Genomic DNA, 21,589 nt, shown 5'->3' with positions numbered 1-21,589 from the left:
TCTGGGACCGAGAGTACAGGAGTGGGGAGAGGAAGGATGCCCTCTGGGGAGGCTTAGCCCTGCCCATTGTCCTGAGGGGGAAGGCCCCACTGGGTGTTTTTGTATTGGGAGGGAACCCAGCTGTTAAGTGGACCCACAGCATCACCTTCCACAGGGGATGGGCTGACCTCCTCAGGGTTCTCTGCCTCAGCCAGAAGCTGGGGGTCAAAGGGCAGACATTAGCATGCCTCTGGGCCCTGTGCTCATCTGAGTTCAGCTGGTCTCAGGAGCAGATTTCTGAGAAGTTGAGAAAGGCAGATGTTCACCTCCAGACTCAGCCCATCCCCTCCTTCACCTCCCTTCTAGATCTAGGCCTTACTGCCTGGAATCTGCCTGGGATGTTTCAGGCACCCCGGCTTTCTTTTCTCAAAGATGCTCTCACTCTCATTAATACGGAAATCACAGGTAGCTGGATGTCAGAGTGGGACTCTTCTTAAATTTTTTTTTTTAATGTTTATTTGGTTTTGAGAGAGCGCAGTGGGGGAGGGGCAGAGAGAGGAGGACAGAGGATTCAAACAGGGCTCTGCACTGGCAGCAGTGAGACTGATGTGGGGCTTGAACTCAGGAACTGCGAGATCATGACCTGAGCCGAGGTCGACGCTCAACTGACTGAGCCACCTAGGCGCCCCCTTATCTAAGTCTGATTGAGATGCCAATTGATAGAAATCAGAAGACTAAAGTAAGGTTGGGACAGGTCCCTCTTCCCTGGCCAAGAGCAGGGAAGTGTACATGGGAATGTCAAAACGTCTGTTTCAGGATCCAGGAAACTTTCTCCCACTTTGTAAAGTACAGATGGGCCAAAAATTTGGAGAAGATTTGGTGCAGAAGATTTCCTTGACAAGAGCTGTTGCTGAGCCACGAAATCCTCACTCTAACCCCCAAGGGACAGGGCTGAGGGGCAGGCAGAGGTTGGCTGTCCTGTGTCCTGTCCAGTAGGGCCACCTGGAGGCATGAGAAAAGCCCAGTCCACCAGGCTGGAGCTGGACATCCTGATGCCCGGGGGCTGGGCAAGGAGTCGCAAGGGCCTCCCGGGACAGAGAGATGTGTTTGCCTGAGGTAAAGGGGCTGCCGGAGAGAGGGGCCCAGCAGGGACCCTCAAAAGTGCCCACAAAAAACATCCACAAAAGCAAGAGCCCAGGAGGCTTCCCCGGCTCTCTAACCAGTAAGAACTCCCCATTTCAATCTGGCAGCTAGTGAAACAGCAGCTCTTGGGGGCAGCGGGAGGAAAGCAAGAGGTGGGGGAGTGTGACAGCAGAGGGACACGGCCCATCTCCCCAGTTGCTTCTAGCCCAAAGCAGATCCAAACTGGCAGAAAGGAGGAGCATAATACTGTCAATTGTTCAATGATTCCAATTTCTAAGTTGAGTCTGTAGCTACAGCTGAGAGGCACCACAGATTATCACCTAAGAGTGGGTGACCAGCAACGGGACTGGCCCAAGTTTTTATGTAGGGGCAGGGGGAGATTTCTTCCACTGAATACATTTTAACATGAAGGGATTCTCAAAGGAAAAAAAAAAAAAAAAGCCAAAGTTGTTCGTTGAGCACAAATCATGCAATATGCATGTTTAACCTATTAGTTATTGACAGAAAAACACATGGAAATGGAAGGACTCTAAGGGATCTGACCCGGTTATCTATTTTCTAGATGAAGAAACCAAGTTCAGAGAGGACAAGTGACTGGCTTAACCACACACAGCAAAATAGAGGTGGAGCAGGAGAGGCACTGGGAGTGGAGCCTCCTGGCCCCAGGCCAGGGCCCTGCCATTAGGCTGCTGTCTCTCCTTCCAGAAGATCTGCACTAACTACACCAGGAGCTACGGTGTCCTGAGGCAGGGTCTCTCAAATCAGCTTGACGGTAACAATCACCTGAGTCGGGTGTTAAAAGACGGAGAGTCCAGACCTACCGAGGCATCTCCAGAGGAGGGGCTCGGGGACCTGCCTTTTTTACAGGTTTGAGTCTTTCCATCTGGCCCTTTTAGGAAATGGTGTAGGAACGAAGGTCTTTGGGAGGACTTCAGGCAGCAGGCAGCAAGGAGGCAGGTGACTTTGCAGAGTCTGTAGCATCATCTGACGCCCATAAGATTGGCTCCGGATTCTGTGTCCTTTGGGCAAGTGGGCCAGAAGGCAGGAGGAAGAGGGAGGTGCGGAAGAACCAGGGTACCTGGCAACCCTGGGTGGGGTGGGGCCAACAAAGACGCCAGGGTGGGGGATCTTAAAGGCCATTCTTCTGGTAGAGGCCGGTGGGGGGTATTAACGGCCAACCTGATAGGACGTGTTGGGAAGTGAGTGTCCCACTCCTCACAAGGCCAAGTGCCTGTGCTGTGTCTGAAGGGCCCCTGCCCTGAGTGACTTCAGCTCACTGACGCAGGGTCACCTCCTCGCTGCCTGAGCGATGCTGGCAGGAGACGCGCGGCCACAGCTGGCAGCGGTACATGTAATTAACGACCGGCTGCCCCTGCTCCCCACTCAGCCCCCCTAGGAGCACAAGTTAATTGAGTGGGGCCTAAGCACCACTGATCTCAATTTCTTCTGAGGCAAGTAAGCCTTCTCCAATCATTTATTAACTCATGAAATTGACACAGCAGGTTAGCAGCCCTGGAGAAAAGGAACAGGTTTTTTGCCTTGTTACCAGACTTCCTAGACTGCAATCCTCACGCGAGGTTGGCAGAGGGGATCGGAGGAAGGGTTTCCTTTTACTCTGACTGTGCTTGTGGCCATTGGCAGGCCCACATCCCCAGGATGAAGGTGTGAAAAACGATGGCCAGATAGGTTCCTCCGTGCCCAATACATAGGTAACGACGGCCCCACAGAGGTGTGTGCTATTTGAGAAGAGGCCTCTATAGGAGATACAAAGAACCCTTGCAGGGGTGCCTGGGTGGCTCAGTTTGTTAAGCATCCAATTCTTGAGTTCAGCTCAGGTCATGATCTCAGGGTTCTTGAGATCCAGCCCTGCACCGGGCTCTATGCTTACAGCACAGAGCTCCCCTCTCTCCCCTGCTTGCAAGCACGTGTGCATGCATGTGGTCTATCTAAATAAATAATTTTTTTTAAAGGGGATAAAGGGAACCTGGATGTAGTAACAGGCAATGGACAGGTGGTTTTCAAAATAAGTAACCAAAAAGGCTAACAGGAAAGTGAAGAGATGCCCAAACTCATGCCTATCTGAGAAAGACAAATTGAAACCACAGTACACTCTTACTTTACGCTGGTAGGACTGGCAAAAATTAGAGAGCTGGATAATGCCAAGGATCCGAGCATCTGCAGGAATGCAGGGACACTGCGGGAGGGGTGTAGCGAGAGCAGCCATTGACCTGGTGTTACTTCGTCATATTAAGTTCACAGATACCCCACAAGAAGCAATTCTGCGCCTGAGTCTATGTCCCCAAAATTTCTCGACACGTCCACAAGGGGGTCATGTGTGAAAGATGTTCATGGCTGTGTTGTTTATGGAGGCAGGGAACTGAAGCAAGCTCAGTGATCATCACTGGGGAGTGGAGAAGTAAAATCAGGGATGACGCCTCTGTGGAAGGCAACAGACCAGATGGGCCATAGCAACAACCGTACATCTTAGCACAGCGCTAAGTGAAAAACAGACAAAAAACCCCCAAACAAACAGTGAGATGTAAAATAGTGCCTACATAAACTTAAAATCCAAGCTTACAGATCAACAGTTCACATGTTCAAGAACACACACCAAAACAATGGATCTCATTAAGTGTTAGAATGGCCGCCGATGGAAGGAGTTGAACAGGACTGGAAGAAGAGACAAGCAAATAACGCAAGAGAGGGGCCTGGCACACACCCATGGTAAGTGGTAATGTGCTATGATTGCACGCAGCATAATTATCTTCACCGTCTGCATCTGAGGTCCAACTTGACCAAAGAGTAAAGAAAGAAAGGGGCTTTGACCACCTCCAGGAAGCCTTCCATGATGCACTTAATGTTGCACATTTTTGGTTAGCCTTCCTATTTGTCCCCAGACAACTATATTTGTTCATACACTCGTGTCCTGTGGGGGTGTACTTTGCTTCCTTCATTAGATTACAGACCATTTGAAGGCACAGACTTGGAATCCCATGTCTTCGTAAAGCTCCACTCCAACTGCTTGATGTTCTGTACATTCCAAACATGGAATGACCAGCTCTAATGGGGAAGCTGCTTTGTATGCAGAGTGCTATTCCAACACACAGCCGGGTGTTCTGGGCTCATCCGCTGCAGATAGTTGTAGGAGCACCAGGCTACGAGGGCTAAGATTTGCGCTTAAGTTCTACTTTCTAGGCTCCCTGTGGTGACTTTGGATAATTGATGATCTCTTTGAGGTTCATCTGCAAAATGAAAGTAAATGACACACCTTCCCTCACAGAGTAAGGATTATGGGAAAGGGGGGGTTATTTTAAATTACGCCAGCTTCGAAGGAGAGTGAATGTTGTTCCAAGGACTCAGGGTCCCTGTGGTCCTCTGCTGCCAACAGAAGAGATGGCCCTTCGCTCTCACTTGTCCCTCGATGAGTTGGCCATGTCAAGGTTTGGAAATAGACGTGGTAAGAGCTGGACCACTCGACATAACAGAGTTAAAAGAGTTTATTGAGGTGTAGGGTAGCAGGTAGGCCAGAGAGGGAGGGATGGGAAAGAAAGGAGATCCAGAAAAAATGACTGAGTCTGGGGGGCTTCTGTTGAGTCTCTTGGCCAGTTAAAAATCCCGGCAGTTGGTTAGTGCCAAAGGAGGTCTCTAAGTTTTTTGCAGTGTCTTCCCAAATTGTCGGTAACGCACAAATGTGAATGATATTCTTCTCATTAGTGGCAATAGTTTGAAGAGGCTGAGCTCAGGCTCGGATCGGTGGAATGCGGATGACGCAGTAAGGACCAATTCAGCAGACGGGGCTGAGCAAGGACTATCTAGACCCTTACAACGCATGACCCCAGCTCCTATGTGAGTCACGCCTCTCAGATCAAATGTGTCCTGAGGTTCCCGATCATGACCTTGACTAGCATTCCAGCTGGGACCTCTGTGTCTCAGACTCATGGACACCCTATGTCATTCTCCTCATTTATTCTCCACTTGCTATTAGTAGTAGTAGTTATTATTTGTAGTATTAGTAGTAGTTATTGAGCACGGTGCCCGGCATTGAGTTTTGTCTCAGGAACACAAACATGATAAGACAGAGCGCCCTCAAGGAGCTCACGGGGAGAGGGGGGCATTGTAAACAGTGGGGGACATGGTCTCAGGCCCGGTGGTTGGAAGGCCCGGGCTGACTGCAGTCCCTATCAGACCACCACGGTGCTTGAGCCTGCAAACTCCCTGGAGCAGGCAGAGCTCCGGACAAGTGTCCGGGGGTATCAGTAAGCGTTTACTGCAGATAAATAGCAAAGATGGGGGGGAAGGGCTGCTCCTCTCAGCCCAGGGCTGACCCAAAGGACCCGTGGTCCCTCAGTTATGACTGTGCGGGTCATGGAAACTGGGCGCAGAAGTGCAGAGTATCACATGGGCACCCCCAGTGCCCCCTGTCCCAGTTTACAGCCGTCCTGAGCTCTCCTCCCGCAAACCCCCATTGTGCTTATAGTCTGTACACACAAGTGGGACTTAATTACGTGTCACTTTGGATGGCTATTTTGGACAGATGACCCTTGTCTCTGTAGCTCTTGAAATCAGGGTCACCGATCGTGGTGGATCTGTTCTCTCTGCTACAGGGAGACGGGTGCAGAGGCCAGTAAACTTGTTAAGGGTGTGGCTTCCCTTAGACTTGGCTTTGTTTCCCTTTCTGCCTTTCAAAACAATGTTCATCACCGCTTACAGAATTTCCCTGGGCTTCGTCTTGTTTGATCTCCAGGCATGGCAGTTTTTTGACTTATTCTACAGAAAACAGTAAGTTCAGAAAAGCCATGGACGCAGGTAATTCCGGGAGGGCTGGGACACCCTGCTGGCACTGTTCTTCCACGACCAGCATGGGTTTTGTGGGAACATGCACAGTGGCCCGTGTCTGTGCTACCCCAGCTCTTCTGAGCCCACATTCCATACGCTTTCCCGGCCTGACCGTTTGCAGGAGGGAAGGAGGCTCCATTGGCCTCCGTAAAGTGCGTGGTTCTGCATCATAGACTTGCGTTTCTCTCCATCTGTATTTGATGTCTACCATTGTCCAGAAGGTGTTCTGAGATCCCCAGGCACCAGGCCTCCGGCCTGATGACTGCTAAACAGGCTTGTTAGGAAAGGCAGAAGTGTCTGTGGGGTTTGTTTCTCCTCTCTAGCAAGATGTCAGCTGGCTGGAAGAGATCCAAATAAGAACACAGGCCATGCGAGGGACGGAGAGCTTGTTTTTTGAGGCCAGATGGCGATAAGGAGAGCATGGCATTAGGACTGAAAAGGCAGCCAGAGGGAGCTAGACTGTAAGAGACTGGTCATTGACCCACAGTCGTCAAAGCAGGGGAAGAAGAAGTGGGAGGCTTGCTCAGGGCTTTCCAGGGGAGGCAGGATTTGAAATAGGGATAAAATTGGACCGAGGGAAATTTAGACCAAATCCAAGACAAATCTCACAGGACATAAGCAAGTGTAACAGAGGTTTGGAAACTGTTAACTCATGTCGCACAGGGAGGCTTGGGAGCATCACAGAGCTGGTCTCCTCTCCTGACCCCCAGTCCAGAGGACAGGGCCTATTTCTGCACCTGTCGGGTGTGACTGGGCCAGACTGAGGGCAGGAGGGGGGTGAGACATCCAGGGCGGAATGGGGCAGCTTCTGGGTTTGGGGACCTTAAAAAAAAAATGCAGCAGAATTTATGTAGAATCCTTGAATCATTTTAAAGAAAACATTCTAAAATGGGCAAGAGCACCCGGGGAGGACTCTCAGAAGTCCAGGCACAGGAGATCAGGTGAGGGAGACGGCAGGCCTCTGCTGCCACGGGTGTGGCCCTCTATGGAAGCCACGGAAGCCCAAACCCAGGGCTTCAGCAAGGGCTCTGGGCAGAACCCCACCGGCAAACCGGGCACAGACACAGCAGGTCTGTGAGAGGGCCAGCAGAATCTGCAAGGAAGGCACGTGACTGCATCAGAACAAAACCATCCCCTTGGCCACACGGGCTGGAGCTCCCACCCTTAGTGAGCAGGAAGGGGGAGCTCACCTCCAGACATGTCTCATCGTCTTAACAGTGGATGTGCACATCCTCAAGGCCACTGCACCCCACAATATACAGGGTTCCTGCTCCATATTCTGGGTCTAGTAATTCTCAACTAACGCTTTGCATGTCTTTATGAACTGCCAAGGTAAACTCTTCTGCCAAGTGACCTGCTTGACTAGTCCAGTCGACATCCTAGCACGTAGAGGGAGCAAAACTCAGGAAGCAGCGTCTGGATCTCAGTGAATCGTATTTCTGGCTGAGCTACATACTCTGACTTATCTGGCAGTGGTCGTCTTGTGATGGTTCCTTCAGCTGAATCTTGATCCCTTTGCACCTTGTGGATGGGGTCGAGGGTGGGGGGGTTTACAGATTCTAAACTGCAGGTTTCTAACTCTTCCCCCAGAAATAGAGATTAAGGAGGGGGTGCAGGGGGACTGAAGGTGGCCAGTTTACCCTTCAGGGAAGCCTCCAGGGTAGGTTGATCCAGAGAAGCCAGAAAACAGGTTAGGAAGATTAGAAAGAGCAACTTCACGCTTTTTTTGTGTAACAGGAAAACGTGTTAAGGTAAAATATTTATAGGCTTTCTCCTCCTCTACTTTCTGCTAAGCTATGTCTACTGGCTCATCTCTTGGAGTGGGCAGAGTTGGGGTAAAAGAGAGGCTGGGAGGTCCCATGCTATTTGAATTTATGGGAGCTAGACAGGTCAGAGTACTGACCTGAATACACTTGGACGATGAGAGGACATGAGGAGAGATCCAGGAGCCAGTGTGAAAGGCATTTGAAAAGCATCTTGGAAGGACGGACAGAACAGGAGGCTCAAGGTGGCCATCATATGTGTGAGATACAGGGAGAGCAGGAGACGGGGAAAGATGAAATTTTGAAGTTTTTTTTAATATATATTATGAATACAATTTCTCCCATTGGGATCTTCCCAAAATGTGCATTAAAGGTTTAAATTGCTCTCCAAACCTTTTTTTTTTTTTTTTTTTTTTTTGCATATTGGATTTGAATTTCCTGGAATGAGACACCTCAAAGAGACTGAGACAATGTGATAATTTTTTTTCTTTCCTTTTGTGGGTTATAATCATAAAGAAAGACTACTTGGTCTGAAGAAAAATAATCAGTAGCAATTTAGTTACATCAGCACCACTTTGGGTAAAGTCAGAAAGAAAGAGACAGCTAGATTAGCATTTATGAACTTCCAAAACTTTAAGCTTGTGTGTATGTGTGTGTGTGTGTGTGTGTGTGTGTGTGTGTGTGTGTTTCTAGTTTCCAGAGAGGCAGTGTATAGCTTTTGTCAGATATCAGAGAGCACTGTGACTTCAGAGAGGTTAAGGACTACCAAGTGAGATGAGGTACAGGGAGAATGTATAAGAAGGGCATGGCTAAGAAGACAGCAGCTGCAAAAATAAAAATAAAAATAGAACGGAAGCAAGGAAGGAAGGGAGGGACGGATGGAGAGAGGGAGGGAGGTTTCTGTCCAGGAAGACTCCTGTCTTCCTCTACAGGTCGAGGAAGGAAGAATAATTACATTTAAATCAGGTATGAACGGTCAAGACAGGAGTTCATTTCCACAAGCAAAAACAAGCCAAACGGAAGAAAAAACTAAAAAGACACAAAGACAGGGATTTGGTAGGAATCATGAATGATACACAATTCCCCAAAATGTTCCTGGCAGGTGACCCCTCTGGGACAAGGCAACAGAGCACATCTGAGTCTCTGACATTTTTTTAAGCCCCAAATGGATTAAACGTCCTTTAAAAAGACCTCCTTCTATGTCAATGATCACTTCTTAATTTCATTCATTTTTCCTACTTGTTATTTTGTGCTTTTCTTATCAATTTCTCTTTTTTCTCCCAGTTCTTTATGTACCTCTCAAGATACATTACACAGGCACGTTTATTTTTATGCCAATGGGAAGATATTATAAACTCCGTTCTACACATTTTTTTCTGTGTGTCAATATATCATATATATCTTGAATATCATTTCGTATCAGAAGGCAGTCTCCCTTCTTACTTTAACAGCTGCATTGTAGTCTATTAAAATGTAGCCCTGTAATTTATTTAACCTGCCCTTTACGGATGGATTCCTATGTCATTTCCAGTCTTTTGCTACTACAAACAATTTTGCAAAGAACATCTTTGTACGACTGTCTCTACATCACACATGAGTATACCTGCAGGATGACGCTTAGAAGTGACACGCCTGGGTCAGGTGTGTGTCTGTATTGCTCATTCTGACAGGCGTTGTCAAAACTGCCCTTCAAAGAGACCGCACCGCATTTATACTCTTACTCGGAATGTATGCTGGTGCATTTTCTCACATCCTCGCAAACAATCTATGGAGGTATAATTCACAACTCTTACCACGTTCTTTGAAAAACTACTGACTAGGCACATTAACACGTGCAGTGTCATAAATACTATAAATATTTTTCTACTATGGGAAAGTTTTCCTACTAGAAGTTTTCTTGCACACAAGTTTATGTAAGGCATTTTTCATTTTTTCAATGTAAGTCTTCACCCAGCATAGATCTGTTTCATACTCCTAGGATTTCAGTTTTAGTATATTTTTTTAGATAGAGAACCAATTCTGCCAGTTGAGCCTAATTTTCTTAAACTAAATTATCATCTTATGTACATATTATGCACACATTATATTAATTTCAGACTTATTCATATGCAGGTCTGTTTCTGAATTTGCTATTCAGAAATTAATTTAATTAATTTAATAATTAATTATTAATAAACCCCACTTTTTATTAAGCTGCTTCATAATATATTTTAACATCCGGTAAAACTATATTTTAACTTTTTATTGAAATGCAACATACGGAAAGTACGCAAATCATAAATAAGCATCCTGATGAATCTTCTCACGTGGAACACACCTGTGTAAGCTGCACCCTAGAAGCTTCCCTTGGAGCTTTGGCTCATGGGCCTGCTTTAACTCTGCTGGGTGGCACGAGAGTCCAGACTTTCTCGTGGCCACCAACTCCTTTGCTGCTAGCTCTTGGGCTATAGCTTCTTACATGATGGCTCAGGGCCTCATAACAAGAAGCCACGGTAGAGAAGATTGTCATGGCTGGACTATGATAAGAAAGAAATCTGGGCTCTGCTCTAAGGCTTTTCCACCAGAAAGGGCACTGAACCATCATCAATGAACAAAAGGGAAAAGTGACTGAAGCCTTTACCCTCAGTTTCTTCTCATCAACAGCAAGAAGAGCTGTTCTACTCCCTTTTCAAACTTCACCATCCGGGCCAGTGCGATGGGGAGTATCTGGGACACAGTCCCCTTGAGTGGGCTGGGGGCTGTGGGTGAGTCCAGGGGCTCCTTACAGAGAGCTGTCAGGGGAGGACATCCAGCCCCAAATCAGAGCTGGTCTGGGTAACACTGTAAAATCATTTCTCTACTGTGGACAGGGGAATCCTTATGGGTGATGCTGTATTTAAGAAGATATTTTTCCTTCTTGAGTTTAGACTGAACTGTGAGAATTATTTGACCTTGGAAGGTATGTTATATGAGTGTGTGTGTGCATGCACACGTTTGAGCCGATACTAATGCTCTGGAGAACTACAGTAGGCATCTCTGCACATCACATTGCCTGAGAGAGACAGAGAGAGAGAGAGACAGATGTGGGGTGCCAAAGCCCAACTCTGACCGCCCCACCCCAGGTGCCCACCGTAACTCTACACTGACTGGCTCAGACTCTGTGAAATGGACTGCTGGCAAACCGTGTCCTTGCATTGCTGTGGAGGCACAGGGGGACAGATCCTAAGGAGAGATCAAACCTTGTGAGTCACAGATGGGAAGAATGGTCCCTTCTGAGAAAAAGAGACAGAGGAGGACGAAGGGGGAAATAACTTGCTTTCTGTCCCTTTAGATTATAGTATCTGACTGGCCAGGCTCCGTATCCATTTAAATCCCCCTCTGCCCTACAGAAGTCACCCTTCTAATTATTCCCTACCTGCCAATCAAATCTGTTACGCACCAGAGCCTCGGGGGCAGGAGGGTGGAAGGCTGGGCCACCAAAGGAGAGGTTGCCTTCTCCGCTCCACTGTTTTGTGGAGGCTAATGCAGCAGACGCAGCACAGCATCAGAAGGACAGAGACCCCGGAGTCCCTGGGGAAGAGCCACCACAGTGGAGCAGCTGAGCATGGCAGCGAGAGGAAGAGAAGGAGCATACCATGAGGAAGAGAAGACAGCTAGTGGCTGTCTTGTGACCAGATGTGACCAGCTTCCCTGTTTTCTTCAATTTCCGAGAGGAGGTGTGAGGCCGGGAGAGAGGGGTGAGGGTAACAGATGAAAGAAGATGAGCTGAACACTTCCTGTCTGTTTGCTCAAGCTGGTTTGCCCCCAAGGGTCACTTATGACAGATTTGTCTCTCTTCTAAAGACATTTTCTCAAGTCTCAAGATAGCATGGCGTCCAAGGCCCTTCTTGCTCAGCTACCTGCCAGGACAGAGAAGCCTCCAAATCTGGGACCTGGGCCTTCCATGTGGTAATGTAGGGACCCAGGGTCCTCCCATTTAGTGACTCTGCCTGCAGCCATCCAGACAGAGAAGGGTGGGGGATCACGGCAGGAAGGGTTTTGTGGGCCAGACCAGGAAGCCATGCACGATACTCCCGCCCACATGCTGTTCACAGGCCCTGCCCAACTGCACGGGAGGCTGGGAGGCATAAAGGCGGGTATGTGCCCAGGAGTAAGGAGGAACACAGTCCCTAACTTCTAGTCCATCTTTATTTCTTGGCATTATCTCTTTGCACTTTTGCTCCAAAAATACCGAAATGCATCCTAGGTAAGCCAATCTCTCTCAATGCCTCTCCATCCTTCTATATACTGTTCTGTCTTCCTAGGCCACCTTCTCCACCATGATCTATTTGGCAAATTTCAATTTCTCCTTGAGGAATCAGCTCAGGAACCCCTCCTGTTCCTTTTAGGTGTTCCTTGACTCGTCTAGGCAGACGTAATCACTTCTTATTCTCGACCTTATGGAAACCTCCTTCATAGCGCTGGCATAATTTATAATTCATAATTTATAATTGTTTTTAATCGTCAAAAAAACCTGCCTCCTTTGCTAAACTGCAAGTCTAGTGCAAGCAGGAATGTTTTTTAATGTTTATTTATTTTTGAGGGGGTGGGGGGAGGGAGAGAGCACACAAGTGGTGGGGGGCAGAGAGTGAGGGGGACAGAGGATCCAAAGCAGGCTCTGCGCTGACAGCAGAGAGCCTCATGTGGGGTTCAAACTCACAAACCACGAGATCATGACCTAAGCCAAAGTCAGATGCTTAACCGACTGAGCCACACAGGCACCCCTAGGAATGATGTTTTTATCCTGTCCCTGCTTAGGGGAGTGCCTCGAGCAAAAACGACTCAGTAAACACTCACTGACTGAATGAACAAAAGAGCATCTCCCCCTAGTTTTCTTTTTCTTCAGGCTAAGTGCTCTCATTTCCTTCTACCTTTCCCCAAGCAGCACGGCTTCCAGTTTCTCACCATCCTTGTCTCCATCTTCAGAGTGAGCCCCAAGTTGTCTCCATCAGAAGATGTAGAGCCACAGATGTGAACAGGGCCCTCTGGCCTTGAACTGATTGGCGCTGATTCACTGGGCCGACTTTGCCCCCTTGCTTGACAGTAAAGTCCACAGCAGACGTGGGACAGGGCCTCAGCTCTGGCCACAGACCCTTCTTTCCTCTTGGAATACTGCCCCCCCCCCCCCACCGCCTCCATCCAGGCACATCTACGATCTCATCCAACAATCGTCCATTCTAATAGAACATTTTAAAGACCTTGGAGGAGGGATGTTAAGTTTAGATGCATAAGGTATTGCTGGGTAATGTGGGGCTTTGGAAATTACGCCAGATGCTTCTACGTTCATAGATAGGGATAGTCACTTTGCAGCAGATTTTCTTGCCTCATGCGGGAATCACTTGAGCAGCCTCTTCTTGTCATATAAATACAAGTGACTGGTATGGTGGATGGAGTGCAATGTCTATTCCATCCTCCTTCTTGCCTGTCTTACTGCAAGGCCAAGGCTAGAATGCTAAAAGTGATGTTTTCCAGACTCTCTTGTATCGAGGGTTCTGGACAACTTAAAGTGTAGCCAACCAGATGCACTTGTGTGAGATTTGCAAAGTGGAAGTGAGGCAGACGCTGCTTTTCTGCTGCTTCTGCTGGCAAGTTAAGACATGGAGTTTTCTGGAGCAGGGTTATCAGACGTCTCGGGGTCTCTCAAGAGGCAGGGCGAGTGGCGTCTATTTTTTGCACTAGTGGATCCGGCAGGATCCATGCGGTTCTGGAGCCAACAGTTGTGGTGGCAGCTTTCTGATCTCTGGATTATAGCTCAGGCCATGTGCAGCTATGGCCAGCAGCTACAGTGTCCGCTTCATGATCCCTCAGCTTCCCGACGTGGTGCTATTATTCCAGGAGTCACCTGTAGGGGCTCAGCCCAGATCCTGCCCCTTAGATCTGCCAATGATTTGTAAGCACCTAATCCCCTGTATTAAATACATCTTTCTTGAAATGGATGGAATGAAATAAAACAAAAACAAAGACAACTAGAAAAAGGAAAATAATTCTAAAAAATGGGTAGAGTGGTTTCTGGTTTTTGCAGCCTGATCCAATGAGTAGGCATCCACTGACCTCCAGGAAAGGTCACCCAAACATTCTGCGGCTTGAAGAAAACTGTACCTCTCTTCTGGAGACCGTTTAGTATGCACCAAGCTGAAAACTCATCGGAGTATGAATTTGTAGAAGAATCCCAAGATTCTTCTGAGAGGGCAGAAACCAAGACTTTAACTCCTTCTTCCCAAGATTTGAAGTTAGAGAATCCTGTGGAGTCGCCCTGACCAAGGTCTGCTGGAAATAAAGCACTGCGGGGAGGAAGTGGATATCTGTGAAGGGCACACAGTTGTGGGCGAATTGCTGGCTCTGACACGTCACCTGGCTCAAGCCAGAAGCCTCTCCTCATCCAGCTGCCTTAGAATGGCATGGCGCCGTGGGGAACAATGGCTGGATGGGAACCAAGAGCTATTTAACTTGGGACCATGGCCTGTTCAGGGACCACATCAGCAGGAGGACTTTGCTACAGTGGACATACATGTCCATTGGACAGCACAGAGCTAGCATTCAGCAGTACGCCACATAGTATCAATCAATGCAAGCAGACTCACCAGAATTTCTAGTTTCTTCCCCAGTCTTCTGCCTAGAAACAGAAGTCGTCTCCTCTGGGTTGAATGAGACCCTTAAGGTTTTGGGGAAGATGGTAGAGAAGCCTCAAGAGGCAGATACTGAACTTTCTGCCAATAAAAACACTTTAGGGTTGGACAATGAATTAGAGAAATATGAGTTATGAATTGACTTGTAACCCAGGCTAGTGAAGTGGGTTACCCAAATTATAGGCACAGAATAAAAACCTAAATACATTCAAAATTCAAACTTAGGTATGAAAGAACTCAGAGCAAAAAAATAATGAAAAGGTAAATAATAAATTGAGAAAGTTACTACGTAAATATGAAAGCAATCTTGATGATAAAGCAATATATTAAGATCAAATAGGTAAATGAGCAAGTACAGAAATGGAGAGTTTACAAAGGATGAAATGAATTAATAAACACGTGTAGAAATATCCAAGCTTACTAACAGTCAAAGAAGTGCAAATTGACATATCTCTTCCTTCTACTAAATTAGGGGAAATTACAATACCTAGTGCTGATCAGATTGGGGTTTGATGCCCTATTTTGTTAGATAAAAATTTGTAAAACTCCATGGGAAAATACTTGGCAATATTTGTTTTACACATGTACATAACAAAGGCTTCTAGTTCTAAACGGCTGATCAAAAGGCTGTATTTGTCTTTCCTACCTCCCAATGTCTCACTGAAATAATAGAAGACATATGGAAAAATAACCTTAAGAGCAGTACTGGAAAATCAGGACAGTGTGCCTCCAATTGGGAATTTCTGTATGAGGTGAAACCGATGAGAGCAGATTGATGGTGAACCCCAACAACCCATGACCTCATAACAGATGGCCAAGAGGACATCCAACCCAAGTAGCTTTCCTACCAGAATTCTGGCATAATCCCAATATCAGAGGCATTGGACTTTAGGAAGGAAGAAGACCTTAGGCCTCAAACTTGGGCCTTCAGACAAACTAGCTGAGCCAGCCTCTCCCCCTACTGTCTGAGCTGATGGGGATGTGGGATAAGGCTCAAGTTCAAGGTTCTCTGAAGGAGGAATTTCACCACAAGAAACTCCTAGAATGGACACTAAAGTTAGATAAACAAAGCAGTATCCCAGGGTGCCTGGGTGGCTTAGTTGGTTAAGCATCTGACTTTGGCTCAGGTCATAATCTCATGGTTCATAAGTTCGAGCCCCACATCGGGCTCTGTGCTGTCAGTTCAGAGCCTGGAGCCTGCTTCGGATTCTGTGTCTCCCTCTCTCTCTGCCCCTCCCCTACCTGTGCACGCTCTCTCTCTCTCTCTCAAAAATAAACATTAATTTAAAAAAAAAAAAAAAGCAGTATCCCAGTGATCAGGAGGGGTGGGCAGGGCCCCAAACTTGAAAGTCAAAAAATGTATTGTTCATCTTCCTAGTAATAGGGAAATATAAGTTGAAACAATAATGAAACAGCATCACACCTGACCGGCTAAAATGTAAAAGGCCAGATAATATCCAGCGCTGTTGAAAGGGGGGGGGGGGGGGGTACTGGCCCTTACATGCACTTGTTGGTGGGGTGTGATATGAGGGCTATTTGATAATATGTACCAAAATTTGAAAGGTCCGTGTACTTTGTCCCAGCCAATTCTACTTCTAAAGAGCTCATCCAATAGAAATGCACATGAGCACGATGCCAGTACAAGTATATTCCTTGTAGTTTTATTTGTAATTGCAAAAATTTGATAAATATCCATCAGTAGAAGTTAAATGAGTTAAAGTTCTTCCATGGAGAACATGTTAAAGAGATCAAGGTAAAGTAAGACTCTACTTGAATTAAAAGTTGGTGGATGAGAGTAACATTGAAACATGTTCATATTGTTTGACCCAACATTCTAATTTCTAGAAATATAGCCAGAATGAAATGATCCAAAATAAGGAAAAAGCTAGAATCAGAGAAAAAGTTAACTGTAGTGTTATTTATAACTGAGAAAAAATTGGGGTGCCTGAGTGGCTCAGTCCTTTGAGCCTCCAACTCTTGATTTCAGCTCAGGTCATGATCCCAGGGTCATGGGATTAAACCCTGCTTTGGGCTCTGTGCTGAGCATGGACCCTGCTTAAGATTCTCTCTGTCTCTGTCTCTGTCTGTCTCTCTCTCTCTCTCTCTCTCTCTCTTTCTCTCTCTCTCTCTCTCTCCTTCTGCCCTGTCCCCCACTTGCATGTGCTCTCTCTAAAATAAAATTTTTAAAAATAACTGAGAAAAAATTGGAAACAAGCTAAATATTTAGTGATAAGGAAGCTATTTGTTTATGCATTATACAGGTACTCAATGAAACATTACATAGTTACTGAGTTATAATTACAAACACCTTATCCTAACATGGAACAATGTTTAAGAGGACAAATTTGGACACAAATTCACGTAAAATAGGATTATAACCAGGCAAAACATGGAATATAAGTGAAGAAAAGAATGGACTATGTGGCACTGGGCTGGGGGTGGAAGTGATGCGAAAGGACTGTAGATGATTTTTTCCCTTTATTTTTATCGCTTTCTGTAATGCTGTTTTAAAATAGTTTTATGAAGCTCTTTTTTGGCTCTATAAATCCTCGTTAGATTAATTCTTATTTGTTTTTCAGTTATTCTAGTCACTCTGGTGACCTTCTCCCTTGCCCCCTTCCCACTACCTCTCATGTGCAGGCCTCTCTTTGAGGTCGCTGGATGATGTCTGTGGTTACAAGTTTCCGTGCTGAGTGTGTGGGGAAGAAGCCCAGGCCTTGGAGCTAGAGGGCCAGGTTAGATTCCTGGTCAGTGGAACTTTAGATAAGTCATTCAGCCTCTTTCCATTTCCTTACAGTAATTTTCCTACTTACATACTTACACTGTTGTGTAAATGTCCCCCTTTGACATTTACCTGAGTTCACCCTCCTGTAATATCTGTCTCCCATTCCTTTTTAACATAAACTTCTCTGATGCAGGGACCTGTCTTATTTATCTTCTGTCTCCTACAGCATCTAGCAAAGGGCTCTATACATCATGGGTACTCACACTTGTTAAAATCAAAGTCTCACATATAAAGCTACCATAAAAGCCCTTCACAAAAGCAAAGGATTACTGTTTCTTAATTAATTTTTTTTGCAGAATATGCTTTTTGTTATAAATTATTCAATTTATTTAAACTAACGAAAATTCACCCATTTCTCCCACCACCCCCCCCCCCATGACCCCTCTCTGGCCACTGCTAATCTATTTCCCTTATCTACACACTGGTATTGGGGGGTTTATTTGTTAAGATTTCACACATAAGACAGATTATACAGTATTTGTCTTTCTCTGTCTGACTTACTTTACTTAGCATAATACCCTTAAGGTCCATGTTGTTGCAAATAACAAGATTTCATGCTTTTTACGGCTAAATAATATTTCATTAAAAATATATACCACTATTTCTTCATGTACTCATCCCTCAATGGACAGTTAGGTTGTTCCCATGCTTTGGCTATTGTAAATATGCTACAATGAACATGGGAGCGCCGATTTCTCTTCAAGTCAGTGTTTTCATTTTCTTTTTTTTTACTTTTCTTAAAATGTTTATTTTTGAGAAACAGAGAGAGGCAGAGCACCAGTCGGGGAGAGGCAGCGAGAGAGGGAGACACAGAATCCAAAGCAGGCTCTGGGCTCTGAGCTGTCAGCACAGGGCCCCATGCGGGGCTTGAGCTCATGAGCTGTGAGATCCTGACCTGAGCTGAAGTCGGACACTCGACCAACTGAGCCACCCAGGCGCCCCCCATTTTCTTCAGATAAACACCCAGAAGTGGAATTGCTGGATTATATGGTCGTTATATTTTTAACCTTCTGAGGAACCACTGTATTGTGTTCCCTAATGGCTGCACCAATTTACATTGCCACCAACAGTGTTACATGGGCTCCCTTTTCTCCACATCCTCACCAACACTCATTATTTTTTATCTTTTTGATAATAGCCTTTCTAAATAGGTGTGAAGTGATATCTCATTGTGGTTTGATTTGCAGTTCCCTGATGATTAATGATGTCAAGCATCTTTTCATGTACCTATTGGCCACGTGTATGTCTTTTTCTTTAGAAAAATGTCCATTTAGAGCCTCTGCCCATTTTTTACTTGGATTGTCTTTTTGCTATTGAGTTGTGTGAGTTCCTTATATAATTTGGATATTAGCCCCTTATCAGACATATGATTTGGTAAATATTTTCTCCTATTCAGCAGGTTTCCTTCTCATTTTGTTGACGGTTTCTTTTGCTGTAAGTCAACTTTTTAGTTTGATATAGTCTCATTTGTTTACTTTTGCCTTTGTCGCTTGTGCTTTCAGGGTCGTATTAAAAAACTCATTGCCAAGACCTGTGCCAAAGATCTTACGGCCTATGTTTTCTTCTAGGAGTTTCATGATTTTAGGTCTTAAGTTCAAATCTTTAATACATTTTCAGTTAATTTTTGTGCATATTATAAGAGTGGTCCAGTTCCATTCTTTTGCATATAGCCGCCCAGTTTTCCCAGAACCACTTATGGAAGAGACCCTTCTGTCCCTATTGTGCATTCTTGGCTCCTTTGTCATGTATTAATTGACCATATGTGTGGGTTTATTTCTGGACTCTCTATTCTATTCCATTGATCTATGTGTCTGTTTTTATGCCAATGCAATACTTTTTAATTACTACAGTTTTGGAATATGGCTTGAAATCAGGGAGCATAATGCCTCCTGCTTTTTCTTTCTCAAGATTGCTAACTATTTAAGGTCTGCAAATTTTAAGATTATTTGTTCTATTTCTGTGAAAAATGTCATTGATATTTTGATAAGGATTGCATTGAATCTGTATATTTGAGTAGTATGAATATTTTAACAATATTAATTCTTCCAATCCATGAGCATAGAATATCTTTCCATCTGTTTGTGTCTTCTTCAATTTTTTTCATTAATGTCTGATTATTTTAAATATACAGGTCTTTCACCTCCTTAGTTAAATTTGTTCCTAGATATTTTATTCTTTTTAATGCTATTGTAAATGGAATTGTTTTCTTAATTTCTCTTTCTGATAGTTCACTATTAACATATTGATTTTTGTGTATTGATTTTGTATCCTGCAAATTTACTGAATTTAGTTATTAGTTCTAATGGTTTTCCTATGAACTCTTCAAGGTTTTATATATATAATATCATGTCATCTGCAAATAGTGACAGTTTTACTTCTTCCTTTCCAATTTGGATGATTTCTATTTCTTTTTCTTGCCTACTTGCTCTGGCTAGGACTTCCAATATGATGTTGAATAAAAATGGCAAGAGTGGATATCCTTGTCTTGTTCCTGATCTTTGAGAAAAAGATTTCAGTTTTTCACAGTTGAGTATGATGTTAGCTATAGGCTTTTCATATATTGTCTTTACTATGTTGAGGTATGTTCCCTCTATTCCTGCATTCTTGACAGTTTTTATCACAAATGTATGTTGAATTTTGTCAAACACTTTTTCTGTGTTTATTGAGATGATCTTATGATTTTTATTCTTCATTTTGTTAGTGGATATGTCAAATTGACTAATATGCACGTGTTGAACCATCCTTGCATCCCTGGAATAAATCCCACTTGATCATGGTATATGATCCTTTTAATGACTTATTGAATTTGGTTTGCTAATATTTTGTTAGGAATTTTTGCAACTAGGTTCATCAGGGATATCAGCCTGTAATTTTTCTCCTGGTGTCCTTGTCTGGTTTTGGTATCAGGGTAATCTGCCCCATAAAATGTGTTGGGAAGAGCTCCCTTCTCTTCTATTTTTTGGAAGTTTAAAAGGAATTGGTCTTAAGTCTTCTTTGAATATTTTGTAGAATTTACCAATGAAGGTATCTGGTCCTAGACTTTTGTTTGGGGGAAATTTTGATTACTGATTCAATCTCCTTACTTGTAATCAGTCTGTTCAGATTTTTAATCTCATCATGATTCAGTTTTGACAGGTCATACATTTCTAGAAATTCATTCATTTCTTGTAGTTGTCCAATTTATCAGTCTCTTATGATCGTTTGCATTTCAGTGGTATTTGTTGTAATAGCTCTTTCATTTCTGATTTTTTAAATTTGAGTCGTCTTTTCTTCTTGGTGACTCTAGCTAAAGGTGTGTCAGTTTCATTTATTCTTTCAAAGATTCAGCTCTTAGTTTCATCTTTTCTATTGTCTTTTTAGTCTCTGTTTCATTTACTTCTACTATAATCTTTGTTCCTTCACTAACCTTAGGCTTTGTTTTTCTCTTTCTAGTTCCTTGAGGAACTAGAAGTTAGGTTGTGTATTTGACACTTTTCTTGTTCCTTGAGGTAGGCATTTATCACTATGAACTTTTCCCTTACAACTGCTTTTGCTGCATGCCAAAGATTTTGGTATGTTACACTTCATTTGTATCATGGTGTTTTTTATTTCTCTTTGATTTCTATTTTTACCTGTTGTTGTTTGGTAGCATGTTGTTTAATCTCAAAATATTTGTGAATTTTCCAGTTTTGTTTATGTAATTAATTTCTAGTTTCATAACACTGTAGTTGGAAAAGGTGCTTGATATGATTTCAATCGTCCTAAATTTATTGACTTCTTTTTGGCCTAATTTATGATCTATCTTGGAAAATGTTCCACATGCACTTGAGGCAAATGTATATTCTGTTGCTTTTGGATGGAATGTTCTGTATTTTTGTACTAAAGACATCTAGTTTAATGTATAATTTAAGGCCAATGTTTCCTTATTGATTTTCTGTCTAGATGATCTATCCATTGATGGAAGTGATATTAAAGTCCCCTACTATTATTGTATTGCTGCCTATTTCTCTCTTTAGATCTGTTAATATTTGCTTTATACATTTAGGTGCTCTTATGTTGGATGCATTAATATTTGCAAATGTTGTATCCCCCTGCTGGATTGACCCTTTTATCATATGTCATCCCCTTCTTTGTCTCTTGTTACAGTCTTTGTTTTAAAGTCTATTTTGTTAGACATAAGAATAGCTACTCCAGCTTTCTTTTAGTTTCTAGTTGCATGGAATATCTTTTCCAAACCCTTCAGTTTCATTCTGTGTGTATCCTTGTTTTAATCCAAACTGTCTTTTATAGGCAGCATATAGATGGGTCTTATTTCTTAAATATATTTAGCCACTCTGTCTTTTGATTGCAGAATTTAGTCCATTTACATTTAAAGTAATTATTGTTAGGTATGTGTTTATTGACACTTTGTTAATTGCCTTCTGGATGTTTTTGTAGTTCCTCTCTGTTTTTTAAAATTA

At 44.2% G+C, this 21,589-nt stretch overlaps 1 protein-coding gene across 4 annotated transcripts in view; it reads right to left on the bottom strand.

Moving 5' to 3' along the window:
- LOC132686113 (protein FAM163A) overlaps positions 1 to 21,589 on the bottom strand; it is a 79,620-nt gene that overhangs the window by 9,104 nt on the left and 48,927 nt on the right. The gene's annotated exons all lie outside the window — the stretch shown is intronic.

Source organism: Panthera onca, chromosome F1 (genome assembly GCF_046562875.1).
Source record: "Panthera onca isolate mPanOnc1 chromosome F1, mPanOnc1 haplotype 2, whole genome shotgun sequence".
Classification (NCBI taxonomy): domain Eukaryota; kingdom Metazoa; phylum Chordata; class Mammalia; order Carnivora; family Felidae; genus Panthera; species Panthera onca.
Note: the sequence above shows the minus strand (reverse complement) of the source record. Positions and strands in the feature narration are given on the sequence as shown.